Source organism: Hirundo rustica, chromosome 8 (genome assembly GCF_015227805.2).
Source record: "Hirundo rustica isolate bHirRus1 chromosome 8, bHirRus1.pri.v3, whole genome shotgun sequence".
NCBI classification, from domain to species: domain Eukaryota; kingdom Metazoa; phylum Chordata; class Aves; order Passeriformes; family Hirundinidae; genus Hirundo; species Hirundo rustica.
Genome location: NC_053457.1, coordinates 2713870 through 2728284, shown reverse-complemented (window position 1 = coordinate 2728284; position 14415 = coordinate 2713870). Strand labels below are relative to the sequence as shown.

Sequence of the window (14415 nt, the reverse complement as noted above, 5' to 3'; positions counted from 1 at the left end):
TATAAAAAATAAAAATAAAAAACCACAAAATAAAAATAACATGAAAATAAAAAATAATATTTTAAAAATTAAAAGTAATTTAAAAGTAAATATTATAACAAAATTAAAAATAATAAATAAAATAAAATTATAAATATAGAAGAAATTAAATATAAAACCTTTTTAAAAGTTCAAAACAAAAAATTCTATGAAAGAATAAAACTCAAGAAAATAAAATTACAAAAGTAAAAAAGTAAAAAAAAAAATAAATAATAATATAAAAATAAATGCAGCTCTCCTCTCCTGCCACTGCCTAACACAGCTCCGGGAGGATCCTGCACGACGCAGGGATGGGGAAAACAAACCCAGTGCCTCCCAGGCAAGAAGGTTTTGAGACAATTCCCAGGTTTGCTTGGAAACAAATTCTATTTTAGAGGGAAACTCACTTCGGATGAACATCCAAATGTGCCAAGGCAGGAAAGATCCACCCCATTGTGTCCAGGGAACAGCAATTAGGCCAGGAGTGAGGTTGTAATGGGATTGATGGCATTAAAAATGCAGTGAATTTGACTTTACAGAGAGATTCATGACGGCAATTAAACACGCAGCAAGTTTTCCTGGGAATTTACAGCATCCTGCAGGTACGGTGATCCACAATGCCCATTAACCGACACTCTTTTGGCAAACTTCCTTGCAAATGTGCCCTAAGAGGTACAAAAATTCCAACCGGGATGGAAAATCGGCATTTGCAATAAATACCCCCTCACTAAAATCAGAGAGAGGAAAACCATGAAATAAAAGGAAGGAATAACACCCAAATCCCAGCTTGCCTGGAAAACAAGCTCGGGAATTTCTAACATTGAAAACTTTTGGAACAGTCAGGAGGCTGCTGGAAGTTCATGGAAGGATGATTTAAAATCTGCCTCCTCTGCTCTGATTTTAAAGGGAAGTGAGAACTAAACATGGCACGTTACACTTCTCCAAGAATTATCTGTGTTTTGTGGGAGTTGCAATCCAAAGAAACTCCAGTCTTACCTGGATTTGACATCTCAAACTCTCGGCAGAGCGGGGAAGTTTCAATGGAACGAGCGAGCCACAATTGCTGGAATAACAAAATTCAGTGGGACAGAAGGCAGGAACTTTATTTACAAATCCATGCAGCAGGAGGAGGAGGAGGACACCAGGAACGCGCTCCAGCTGAAGGCAAGGATTTATTGGAAAAGGCAGGAAATCAAACAGACGCTCCCTGGTTATGCTCAAGCAATTATTCAGGAGTCAGAGAGAAAAGTGGGAACCCTGGGCTGGGATAAGGCCTTCGGGCGGCTTCTTTGCTTCCTAGCGGCTCTCTCCTTTTTTGCCAGCTCCCTGGAAGAGGAAAAACAACAGCAATAAAGTTTCAAACCCGGGCAGGACGCCCTGGCTTCAGGCAGACGGAAGCTCAGCTCCCCAGGAGCGAGCCCAGGCCGTGCGCCGGGGAGCTCCGGGAATCTGGGATCGCCTGCGTGATGGAAGGGCTGGAAAAGCACACCCAGCTGCCGGCTTTAGTGCTGGGACACAGCCAGGCCCGGGCTCAGGCTTAGAGCTGGGACTGCACAACGCCCCAAAGCCAGCTTAGACATCCGGCATTACACCCAGCACCCAGCTCCAGGAGAAACTCGGCTGGGAGAAGCCCCCGGGATGCTCCCTCAGAATACTGACCTCACCCTGCAGCTCCTCCAAAATAGGGGAAGCTACGGAAATCATCCAGAAATCCACGGATTTCCGCTTCCTCAGAACCAAAGCGGCAGGAAAATGTGTCCAAACCGGACTGCAAAGCAGCAGCTCCGAGGATTTATTCCAGAGGGGACGCAAGGATCCCTCAGCCAGCCGGCATTTCTCTCGGGCTCTTCCCACTGCTCTCTGAGGACACAAGGAGCACTTTTTCCCTGCTGTTCTCCTTTCTATCAATGCAAAGAGCTCTGTTCTGTATTTAGTTTAGAACAGTAGAGCAATCTTTTCATGACCCTGACGATCAGTGAAGGGCAGCAAAAGCTGATAAACTCCTTTATCAACTTATTAGCCGCAGAGAAATTAATTAAGTTGGACGTTTCGTTAGGATGAGTTTTGCTGCTGAAAATTAAGGACGTGACATGTTGGTGTTACTGCTTTTAACCTTCTGACATTACAGGGTATTTCTACAAAAAATTCATGATGGAAGCACCTTACCTTAAAATAACACTTCTTACAATACAGTTGGCCCAAAAAGACTCCCAAAATCAAGATAGAAGTCTCACACCTATTCAAAAAAAGTTGTCTTTGGTGTGTATAACTTGACAGCCCCTCATGCTTTCAGTCCTTACCATTTCTTTTTACCAAGTCCATGATTGAAACTTTGTAGGAAGCTAAAAAAAAACCCCAAAATCCAGGACAAAGCTACACATTGTCCCCAAGTACCCTCAGTGTGGAGCTGTGTCACCCCCAAGTGTTTCCTCCCTCAGTCCCGCCTGGAGGGTCCAGCTGCTCCCGGGGCGGGGTTAGCAGGGGAATCGCTCGTTTGAAACCGTTCCAGTCTGCAGCCTGCACTGGAGGGCCAATAAATGTGAAACTACAGAAACTATTGAAGTGTATCAAGGTTTCACAGAGGCGATTTAAAACAAAGAAGGACAGAAGGTTCAATCTCACCCTTTGCAGCACCTCTTGCGAGACACCTTGACTTTCAAGACGAAGCGGTTCCTCGTGAACAAGACCTTGCTTTTCCAGGCTTCCTACAATAGAGTGGAGATGCCACAGTTTAGATCATGCACTTCCCACTCTGAAGTCAAAAATCCAAAGACAGCGCTCCTTCACAACCCTGAGGGACAGCCATGGATTCTGGGGCTACAGGATGCAGTGAAAAATTCCACTGAGACACCCAGGACAGGGCGACGCTGCCTGGGACAAGCAGCATGACTCTCTGAGAAAAGGCCGTTCTGCAGCCAGGTTAGCGCTTTAGAGAATTTCACTGCTATGGAGGGGGAAAAAAAAAAAAAGGATTATAGCTGTGGAATGAAGAAAAAATCCCCAACCACTGTCCAGAGTACCAGGGTGAACATCCACAGCAATACAGCAAAATAAATGTTCAGAAAAAAACCACAGACATTAAAACCAGTCCAGATGAACAACCACTGTCTATCAGAACGACGCTTGCACAAAAGAACTCTGGCCTTAATTCAGGTCACAGTTATCGAAGAATATTTGAAGACCACTTTGAAATGCTACAAACCAAGTCAAGCCAAGCACACTTTCATTTTCTAGACAGATTTTAGAACAGCTGAGGGAGAGTCTCCAGCACATCCTCAGCTGCCACATTTGCCTTTGCCCACCCTACCAAGGACAGCGCAGATGTGGCCAGTACAGGTCACACCCAGCCCAAGGTCTGCCTGAGCCCCTCTGGCCGCACTTCCTTCCTGCTGATAATGCTGACCCCTGACAGGCCCCAGCCACGACCGTTTGCTGCTGGCTTTGCAGACTCTTCGGATCAAATGGGAAGGAACCCTCCTGCTGTGCCCTGCACCTGCTGATATCTTCCCTGCTGGAATGCAATGGCTCGTACAAAAGACACGCCCCGCTTGTTCCGTTTTGGCCTTTTTTCTACGATTTGCCTTACAGAGGTGATGTTCCTCACCACTGAGCACTACGATGCCAACAGCAGCGATACAGAAATCCGCTCTGGGACGGAGCAGCAGGAAAAGCGACCTCTGGACTTGCCAGAGATAGAAGGGGAGCACCCTCGGTGCCGTGCCTGCTGGGTGAAGTGGAGCTGGCAAGCTGACCCATAAACATTCTGAGTTTACCTTCCAAGAGAGTCAATACTGAAACAGAAGAAATCGCTCTTGTAGTTGAGATGCCTTGAGGTGCACCTGTAGATGCTGCCAAGTGTCCTTGAGCAGCCAGAGCAGAATAGGGTTCTACCATGCTGTAAGTAAGAAATAACATTTATCCAGAGAAAATAAAAGGAAGCACCTCTCCCCATCCCTTTACTAAAAAAAAAAAAAAAGATCATGCATTCGAATTTTTTTAAGCATTCATTCTTGCTTTACACAGTGTAAATTATGAGCACTCATCTTTCAGCCTGATTTTGCAACAGCTCCTCAGGCTGACTGACCTCAGCAAGACCATCAGAACCACTAAATTGTGGAAGTGACCTTAAAGTTCATCCCATTCCACCCCCTGCCCTGGGCAGGGGCACATTCCACTATCCCAGGCTGCTCCAAGCCCCAGTGTCCAACGTGACCTCAGACACTGCCAGGGATCCAGGGGCAGCCACAGCTTCTCTGTGCCAGGGCCTCACCAGCCTCACAGGGAAAGATTTCTCCCCGATATTTAATCGAAACCTGCCTCCCTTCATCCTGAGGCCGTTCCCCTTGTCCATCACTCCGTGTCCTTGGGAGAAATCCGTCTCCCTTAGGCCATAAGCGGCTTGTACTGACCACCCCAAATAAGCGTTCCAGCGGCTCTCGGGGGCACACGAGCGCTCCGGGCCCTTTACCGGGCTCGTCCTCAGCGCCTTCCCCGGGAACCCCCGACTCCCCCGGGGCTGTGTCCTGCTGGGACCGGCCCTCACCATCCGCACTCTCCGGGGAGCTCGGAGACCTTTCGCTCCGGCTCCACGGCGATGCCGGCGGCCGCGCCTGCAGCGGGAGGGAGGGAAGGGATGGCGGCAGCGACCGCGGGGGTGGCAGGGCTGGCACTCGCTGCGCAGCAGGATGCGGCCGCTCTCCTGGTCATTGAACGCCCCGCTCCAGGTGTGGCCCAGGGGCCGCCTGCAGCCGGCGCACAGGAACACCATGGGCATGGGGGCCGCGTCCGCCCGCCGCTCTCGCTGCTGCTGCTGCTCGGCCCGGCCCCAGCAGCGACAGCGAGCGCTTCGGCTCGGGCACAGCGCCATCGCGTCCCGACACCACCTTCCAATGGCCCGCCGAGGAAGCGGCAGTGACGCCGGACACCGCCCCGGAACCGCCCCGGAACCGCTCCCCGGGCTCGGCCCCCGTCGCCGTGGGGCGCTTGGACCTGCTTAGGTCGCGGAGTCAAGGCGGAGGGTCTGGTTAACCCCGAACTTTTTTTTTTTTTTTTTTTTTTTTTTTTTTTTTTTTTTAATAGGAAGCGTTTTATCAAGTCACACCTAATTCGGTGAACCTCCTGAGCTGGGAGGGACCCACAAGGACCATCCAGCCCAGCTCCTGGCCCTGCACAGACACCCCAACAATCTCGCCCCGTGCATTCCCTGGCAGAGCTGTGCAAACGCTCCTGGAGCTCGGGCAGCCTCGGGGCCGTGCCCATTCCCTGGGGAGCCTGGCCAGCGCCCAGCACGCTCTGGTGAAAGAACCTTTCCCCGATATCCCACATAAACCCCTCCAGACACAGCTCCAGCCGTTCCCTGGGTCCTGTCCCCGTCACAGGGAGCAGAGACCGGAGCTGCCTCTCGGGAGGAGCCGCAGCCCCCGGTGAGCGCTGCCCTCAGGCCCTGGCTACGGGACACCCATCTCCGTTTAAAACGTACTGGGAAATAACACGAGTGTCCGGCAAGAAGCGAGGATCGCATTTTCAGGGCTGCTCTTACATCTCTGCCATGCATTAATACTCGTTGTCACTAGATGTTTTCAGTCCCAAGGCAGTCCTTGAGCTGCGGGACCCCGGAGTGATTGGCACAGGCACCAGTTGTGCAATTCTCTTTCTGGGGGCACTGGAGTACAATGAAGCAAAGCAGTGGGTCAGAGTTCTGAGCTGGCTTAAAAGGCACCACTGATATGGCTAACAGAACAAACTCCTCTGAGTACTTCTGGTCTTATGAATATTACTGGGATTACATAGATCCAATTCCGGTAGATGGAAGCAAGTTGAAGGTTAATAAATGTAAGTATTGTGGCATAGTAGGTGCTAATCTAGCACAGGGAAAATGCTATATAGCTTGTCTCGCCGACCTGGTTTTGTTTCCTTGCAATAGGGTCCATGCTAGTGCATGGTTTGTGTGAATGGGTTTCTGCCTTCAGGCTGGCAAATTACTAGCACACACTCTGGGCTTTATCTTACGGTATTTGAAGCTCTAAGACTGCTGACACTAATTCTTGTTTACAAGGACAGGGGTTTTTTGAGACATTTGCTAAGGGGAAATTTGATGACTTGCAAATCTCTAGTGTGGGGTGCTGGTTACCTGTGTGCTACTGTCACCAAAATTCACTGAAAGAGCAGAGGTTTTCATCAAAATTTTGTGTTTTAATCTTGGCATGAAGCTGACATTGCAACTGGTAAACATTCAGACTTTTAGTAAAGGAAATATATGTTTCCACTAGCCAGGAACAGCAAGCTGCAAACTTTGTTTTACCTTTCCCCCTTTGATTTAGTGCTGCTGAACTACTAAAGTAATAATATCCATTATTGTGAAAATGCTTTGCTGCTGCAGAATCTGATTCCACTGGGCTTTGCTGTTTATTTTCATAGGATATGAGGTAGCATTCACCCAACTCACCTTGCAGTAACTCATTCCATTTCACACCTGGCTTTGCACAGTGAAACAGCAATGTCTTTTTATGGCTACTTACGGCACACGATTTTGGTTTTGTTCTAATGGAACTGCACTGGTTAGGTTTTGCTAAGATAGAATGACGAGCTACGTCACGGCGGATCAGCCGAGGGTGGTGGATGGACCGACAAAGACCAAGGGAAAGCAGGTAGGGTGTGCTGGAGTCACTTATGCCGCACGCAGTGCTTCCCCTCGATTTCTGTCACGCCTCTGCCTGTGGTTGTACCTTCAGTTAATTAACAAAGTTACGGGCTTTATTAATTGCTGTTTAGTTTACTGAAGAGAGCTGCAGCTGTTCAGATGTGGTTTCAGAGACTAAAATTGTTCTTCCCAAGGTTATTACAGTGAAATTATTATATTTTCCAGGAAAATGTGATGGCCTTTCAGAATATCTTCATGTCTCTCTCACTAGCAATGCAAAAAACTGCCTTTCTGATGGTGAGGGTCGAATTAGCCTGTATTAGGAGCTGCTTGTCCTTTGGACAGCAGTAGGAAAAAGGAGCAGAAACTTACTCTGCACCCCTTCTAGGAAAGCTTTTCTGGGTATTCAGATCAGCTGAGGATTTATTGCCTCCAAACTTAGAGCACCACACCTTAGAGAAAGTGGTGTGAATATCCACATCCTTCTGTAGAGAAAATCTAGCTCTCTAATGCTGTATAGCAGCATTTGGTGCTGCTGGGACCAGGCAAGTTATGAGCAGCTCCTTTGATTCCCTTAATTTTGAAGTTAGGGCAGATTATTACCCCAAATTCCACCAGACAACCCCCCAGCTGCTCAGCTAAGCTAGATGTAAGTCTCTGGCATGGGGCTTGCCTAGCAAAACCCCAAAATCAGGAATAACCCTTTTCCCCGTTTTCTCCTTAATAACATTTTTCTACTATTTGGATCACCTGGTGCGTAACAGAGGTGGTATTTGTGTTACAGCACTTCCTTCCCTGCCAATTGATAGGGTATTTCTCTTTCTTCAGCTGCCTGCTTTCTTGAAATTTGTGGAAACTCTGCTTCTGAGGCAAGACGCTCACCCTCTGTTAAATTTAATTTAAATTTCTTTACAGTTTTGTGGAGGAATTTGCCCCATATGTGCTTATGAGTGATCTCATCAGCCTTATTTCCATTAAAAAAGCTGGGTAAACTGCTCTTGTATTGACTTTTTTGTCCCACTTGTTATCTCCCCCTAAAGAAGCAGAGAAGTCTGCCACCTTTTGGGCGTTTTTGTATTCTGAGGAGATGAAAATAGACATTTTTCCATGTCAGCAGCCTAGGAGGAATAGAGAGTGCAGCCTCTTGGTACTATTCTTACTCTTCCTTCTCCAAATACCAGTGGGAGAACAGTGGGTTACAAGTTCTAATGAAAACACCAGGGGAAACAGTTCCACAGCCAGTTGTTTTCTCCTTGTTTTGAGTAAAAGCATCAGTCAAGCAGTGAATATACTTTGCAGGTTTTCCTGTCTCTGAGTAATATTTACATTCTTTTACCCCGAGAAGCTGCTGCTGGGGTCATTGGCTTCGTGTGCTCAGGGCCATTGCTGGGGCAGCCCAAAGGAATTGTTCAGTCACCACAGCCCTGGAATGGGATTGCAGTTCCCTAATTCAGTTTTGCCTGCTAGAGTTTTTTAATTTTTGAAATGTGAAACACAGACCTGAATCTCTGCACTTCTTTTCCTCTATTACGTGGCTGGTCCCTGAAACTTAGTGAGACCAAATTTGTCTCATGAACATGAATCTAGACCCAGAAAAAAAGCCATGGTCTTGTTTTCTGTTTGTCATGTTGTGCATCTCTCTCTGCTTTGTATGAAAATAATGACAAGTTTGAATTGGCCCATTAACTGATAGGCTATTTGAAAACATGCACACACACATGCACAAAAAGGTGGTGGTACAATTTAGCAATAAGAAAGCTTATCCTAGATTGGTAAAATATGAAAATATGTTATTCCAGTTTTTTTTTAAAAATACTAAATGCAGAATTTAAACCCAGGAAATCTTGGTTCAAGCTGCACCTGAGCCCTGGAGCCAATTTATTTAGCTCCAGTGAATTCCATGAAATGTATTAAAACTGGTTTTGAAAGATGAAGCCAAAAGAGCTCTGATAGGGAATTCTGTAAATACAAACTCTTAATTTCTGTCCCAATGGTGTGGAACACTGCAAAACTTTTGGCTTTTCAAAATGTCCCTGTGCAAAGGAAGAATAAAATCAGCTGCCCCTCCCCACTGATATTTCTCAGTAGCCCAGCCAAAACTCGGGTTTCTGATAAGGGTACAGCTGGGCCAGCTCTAGTTTTGGTTTTAAAAGGAGCTGGGCTAATTCCCTGAATCTCTGTGGATTTGATGCCAACACACACTGAAGTTTTTTACAAAGAAACACTCAATCAAACACACTGGACCTGTTTCAAAGAACACAATGTTTTCTGTACTTTCTGAGGGAAGATTTATCTTGGTCCATATTTGTCTCTGGAGTCAGTGACCCTTCTTTTTCCACCTCATCTAAAGCGAGTCACTGCCTATGAATCCAGGGCAGAGCACCCAAACTTCCTAAGGCCACCACCACCACAGTGATCCCAGGAAGGAGCATTTTTGAGACTGTGGCCAAACGTGCTGTGGGGATGGGAGCAGATTTGTCCCCTCCTCAGTGGGCCCAAGGCTCAGGCAATAATTGGTACAGCCCTGTAGCCTTCATGGAAGAGCAGCTCCCTTTGCTCCCCCAGCCACCTCACACTCCCACTAAACCAGCTGTGAACACACTTTGGCACTGGCAATCCTCTTGTTCCTTAAATAAAGTGTTTGCTCCTGGCAAAGCAGGCGACATCTTGCACTATTTTGTGATGGTTGTGGGGGCACTGCAGCTGAACGGGGCAAGGGGCACATTCTCTTCCACTGCATTGATGTGCTGGGAGGGTCACAGGCACTTTGCAACAAACTTCCCTTGCTATTTCTCTTGGTATAAAATTCTTTCAGGCTGGAATTCCCTTCCTGAGTGCCTCTCCTTAAAAATCCTGCAGGATTAGGCAGTAACCACTCAGGCTTCCTGCACTGCGGTTGTGTAAAAGGAACCACATTCAAATATCTGCACAGTTCTAGTCACCAGAACACTCTCTGGAGGCTTTTCCCACTCCCTCCCTCATCCCTGTTACCAGACACTGTTAGGAGGCTCCCAAGACCTTTAACAAATTGGCACTTAGATTCCTCCCCCTAAAAGGAGAAACTCAATTAATCAAATGGCACACCTTTACTAGAAATGAGAAATCATCTTGCTGTGGGGTTTTATTTGCCATGCAAAATGCATGTGACAGAATTACTGTGCTGTGTCCACAGACTCCATCGTCATTGCCTTTTGGGTCGGCCTTGCTGCCTTCGTGACGTTTCTTTTCCTTGTTTTATTGTGTATGTCCTGCTCTGGATCAACGCCAGCAAAGTAAGTATAACCAGAGAGAAAGTAAGTGTGAAAAAATAACTTGCAGGAAACATTCACTGCCTCAAGTGATCCAGCAGTGACACACAGCATTTATTACTGCACAGAGGTGCTAGTTTTCCTGTCAGTATTTAGCTGGAGTGTCTCTTGACACACTGCTCCTCCTAATGCATTTGGCCACTGCTCCTCCTGATCTGATCAGGACACAGAAAATTCTGCTCAGGCAGAGATCCAAATTCGGTCACAAACAAGCAAAGGGAAACAGCAGTCACAAGGAGCACTGATATTCTTTTATCGGCACCCTAGGGCCTCTGGCACACTCACATAAGGTAACAAAAACAATAAAAAAGGCAGTTTACCCAAATAAACCACAAAGCAGGAGGCAGACTAACAACACAACATGCATGGAAATAGACACAAGACTGCAGGGTAACAGAGGCATGTCACCAAAAATTTACTGTTCCTAAAAAACTGGCAGGAGAAGTCTGTGTACATGAACATCTCAGAGTGTCTGGAAGACTTAAACAAAGTATTACTTTTTAAAGTGTTTTCACTTTTTCATCATGTTATTGAGCAAAGTACTTGGCTTAAAAAGACATATCTGTCCCTCATGTATTCAATTTTGGCCATCAAAGGTGCCATTGTGAACAAGTCAAGTCTAGAAATGTTTTCTTGAGTGCCCAGAAATCATTAATGAATAACAGCATTCAGTGAGATTTGTTTAGGCTTTGAAACCATCCTATCTTACCGTTTTTCTAGGCTTGAAACATACTCTAAGAAAACAATTTTAGGACTGAAGAAACTATTAAACCCAGTCACACACAAAACTTTTCCTTTTTGCTTGAGTTCTGATTGTTTTTTAAGGCCCACATTGATTCCACTTCTTCCAGTTCCAGCACTGAAACCCGGTGAAGTGCCTGAAAGAAGCCACCAGTGTAAATTTGCACCCCCGTGTTCTGTCATCCTCTCTGCTGTGTCACCCACCCATGGCCCTTGGCAGGACAATTATCCAGTATCTGTATGGAAACCTCATGTCTCTTTTCTGATGATAATCCTGATACACTCACCCGACAAATGCACGCTCACGTCACCGGTCAAGGCTGGAGAACTTTTACCTTCATTGCTTCTGTGCTCATCCATCTCTGTCAAGCCGAGGGACAAGCAGGACCCCGTGTGCTCTCCCAGCTTGCCCACGTCTTGGTGAGAGGAGGCAGCTTCTCTGAGCACTCTGTGCCAGGGCCTCTCCACCCTCCTAGCCAAGAATTCCTCCCCAGTATCCCATTCAACCCTGCCCTCTGGCAGTGGGAAGCCATTCCCCCTGTCCTGTCCCTCCATCCCTTGTCCCCAGACCCTCTCCAGCTCTCCTGGAGCTCCTTTAGGCCCTGGAAGGGCTCTGAGCTCTCCTTGGAGCCTTCTCTTCTCCAGGTAAGCACCCCCAGCTCTCCCAGCCTGGCTCCAGAGCAGAGGGGCTCCAGCCCTGGAGCATCTCCATGGCTTCCTCTGTGCTTGTTCCAAGAGCTCCACATATTTCCTGTGCTGGTCCCAAGGCTGGGGCAGCTCTGCGGGTGGGGTCTCACCTGAGTGGGGGAGAGAGGCAGAATCACCCCTGCCCTGGCAGAATCCCACCCCCCCCCAGCTCTTTTGATGCAGTGCTGATACAATTTTGGCCGTGCAAGGCAGCCATCTCTTCCCCCACCGTGTAACATCAAGGGTTAACGCTCTTGGCAAGGGCACACCACTCTCCACAGCAGAGTCCCTTATCCTTACCTGCACATCTGCACAGGTACGAGTCACTGTCCAAGTGTCTTCCAAAAGGCCAATGCAACAGCTCCGTATACTTATGCCACAGTTTAATCCTTAGACATGGAGAGGTCCTGGACCTGAATCTGTGACCTGATTGCACCACACACTTCTCTGCAATTCCGGATGATTTGGTGCCAATGTTGATGGGTGAGTTTGAGAGAGGAAGGAAGGCTGATGCCTGCCCAAGGCCTGCAGTGAGGAATCCATGTCCCAGTCCCTTTTGTCAGCACTGCACTATCTCACAGAAATAAGACAAAAGGTCTGGAGCATGGGACCAATGATTTCAAACCCCTTTGCCTGCCAAGACAGCTGATGATCACACTGCTGGGATGCAGGGCATTAACATTTGCTTCAGTGATGTGTATTAACATCCAAAATGAAACAGAAAAATAAGGGCTTGTGGCTGGAGATGGTTCCTGGCCAAGACTGGAATTTCACACAGTGGAAAGAGGACAGAGTGAACTCCCTGAAGGTGTACCATGCATTTCACTGGAGGCTGTGCATTCCTGATAGCCACACACAACACAAATCTTCTGGCTGCCACTTTCCTACCAGACAGTATAGTGTTGGAGAGAAACCCAAGCTGGATGCCCAGAGTTGGAATATCTGCGTGTCTCACCCCTCCACCTGTGTTTCTTGCTCTTAGAGAGGCTCAATCCAGGGCCCCGGGGCCCCGCTGCTGGCTCCAGACAGATCTCTTGCAGTAAGGAACCCCAGTCAGTATTTGGATGTGGCTCATGACCACCCTTGCAGTGAGCCACAGAGGAGCAGCTGCCTTTATCCTTCAAATCCCACTTCCCTCAAAAAGTGACAGGCATTGTCACTGTACTTGTCTTTGTCTAAACCCACATGGTCTAGAATTAGCTTCCCTGTCCTTTGAAAGACTTTTTCAGTTGTATCTTATCTCGGCTTTAGTTGTGTGATTTTGCCTGGGCCGAGGTCAGTCCCGGCAGTGCCTAAGAGTGACCTGGCTTGACCAGCTCGATCTCTTTGGGTACTGGGACACTGAAACTCTTCCAGCCTCCTCCAACCTCTCTGCTGTCCCAGGGGTGCTTAACAATTAACAGAGCTGGCCAGAGTTCTCGTTAGACAGTCCCCAGGTCTCTGGGATGCAAGTTCTACAGCTGACATTAAAATATGGATAGCTAGCTGGTGGTATTTGGCTACTTGATAGACTGGAAAGAAAACATGCTGTTCTGGTAAGGCTTTTGGTTTGGTTTGGTTTTAGGTGTTGTTTGTTTGTTTTTTGTCTTGCTTCTGTCAAACCAAGAGGAAAGATGTGTTGAATACACGTGCAGCATAGCAAAGAAAGTTCCAAACCTCCCTACCTGTGTTGGGCCTGCTGCTGAGACTTTGGGGGTTTGTTTCTGCTTTTGGAATTACTCAGCTCAGTTCGACTGAACTCGGCTCGGCGGAGCTCAGCTCGCCTCACCTTAAGTCTGTGCCTCTCGCTGCCTTTGGCACAGCTCGGCTCGGTTCGGCTGCGCTCGGTGCCGCTCGCGGCGTTCCCCGCGGCTCGGTTCGGCTGCGCTCGGTGCCGCTCGCGGCGTTCCCCGCGGCTCGGTTCGGCTGCGCTCGGTGCCGCTCGCGGCGTTCCCCGCGGCTCGGTTCGGCTGCGCTCGGTGCCGCTCGCGGCGTTCCCCGCGGCTCGGTTCGGCTGCGCTCGGTGCCGCTCGCGGCGTTCCCCGCGGCTCGGTTCGGCTGCGCTCGGTGCCGCTCGCGGCGTTCCCCGCGGCTCGGTTCGGCTGCGCTCGGTGCCGCTCGCGGCGTTCCCCGCGGCTCGGTTCGGCTGCGCAGGCCGGGCCAAGTCCCTGCGCGGGAAAGCGGGGCCGCCCCGCATTAAACACACTCGGTATTTTGCTGCTGCCGAGTCCTGCAGGTGGACCGGCTATCGCACTGCCAGGAAAATTAATCCACAAACACCAGAGGCCTATGTCCAAAAAGGAGACAGAGGTGTCCTGTATTTATTATTCTATTATTATCCTGTATTTATTATTCCCTTTATTATTTGAATAAAGGGATAGGCCATGGGCTGGGCATTTCCCCCAATTCCACCTCCCATTTCCCTCCCCCCTCCCCCCCCCCGGCCAAGTCCTTCTGTGTCTTTGTGCCTCTGTTCTTTTTCTGTAAGTCCAGGAATTTATCACAGCCTTGGGTGAGCAACAGTCTGTATCAATTAGTGGAATTCCTCTGGAATTTATGATTCCATTCATTACTTCTTTCACCTATCAGTATCTGGGTTTATTCTCCAGCAAGCCCACAGTTTATAAAGAAGACTCCTTCTCATTCCTTTCAGCACAGACATGAACGGGAGTGCAAGGTCCGGCAGGAGCTCATTAGGCAGTGACTGCACTCGCACTGTTTAACGGGTACGAGAACACCCAGAGCAGCTGCCGGGATGGAGTGCTTGCCACCAGAACGTGTTGGAATCACTGTCCAGTCCCAGCGGTTTGAAGTTTGGGAATGCTGTGGGACATGTTCAAGGTGTCAGTAATGTTTTTTTAAAGAAAGGCACCAAGGATAAATAAAATTGCCTACCTACTGTCAGTGTCTTTGCCTTTTGTGATGTTGGCCGCTTCGAAGGGGGTAAATTAACTTCATATGCAGCTTTTGCTGCTGTTCTTGCTCACGTACTGGAATCCAGGAGGATCCTTGTCACTTTACACATCAGGAAACACTTCAGCA

General features: G+C 48.3%; 1 long non-coding RNA gene across 1 annotated transcript; it reads left to right on the top strand.

The window, feature by feature from the left end:
- The first annotated feature begins 5724 nt into the window (after positions 1-5724).
- Positions 5725-14260, top strand: LOC120755643 (uncharacterized). The gene is made up of 3 exons (XR_005701848.2): positions 5725-5850; positions 9831-9930; positions 14027-14260. It is a non-coding gene; the product is annotated as an uncharacterized LOC120755643 (long non-coding RNA).
- Positions 14261-14415: the final 155 nt, after the last annotated feature.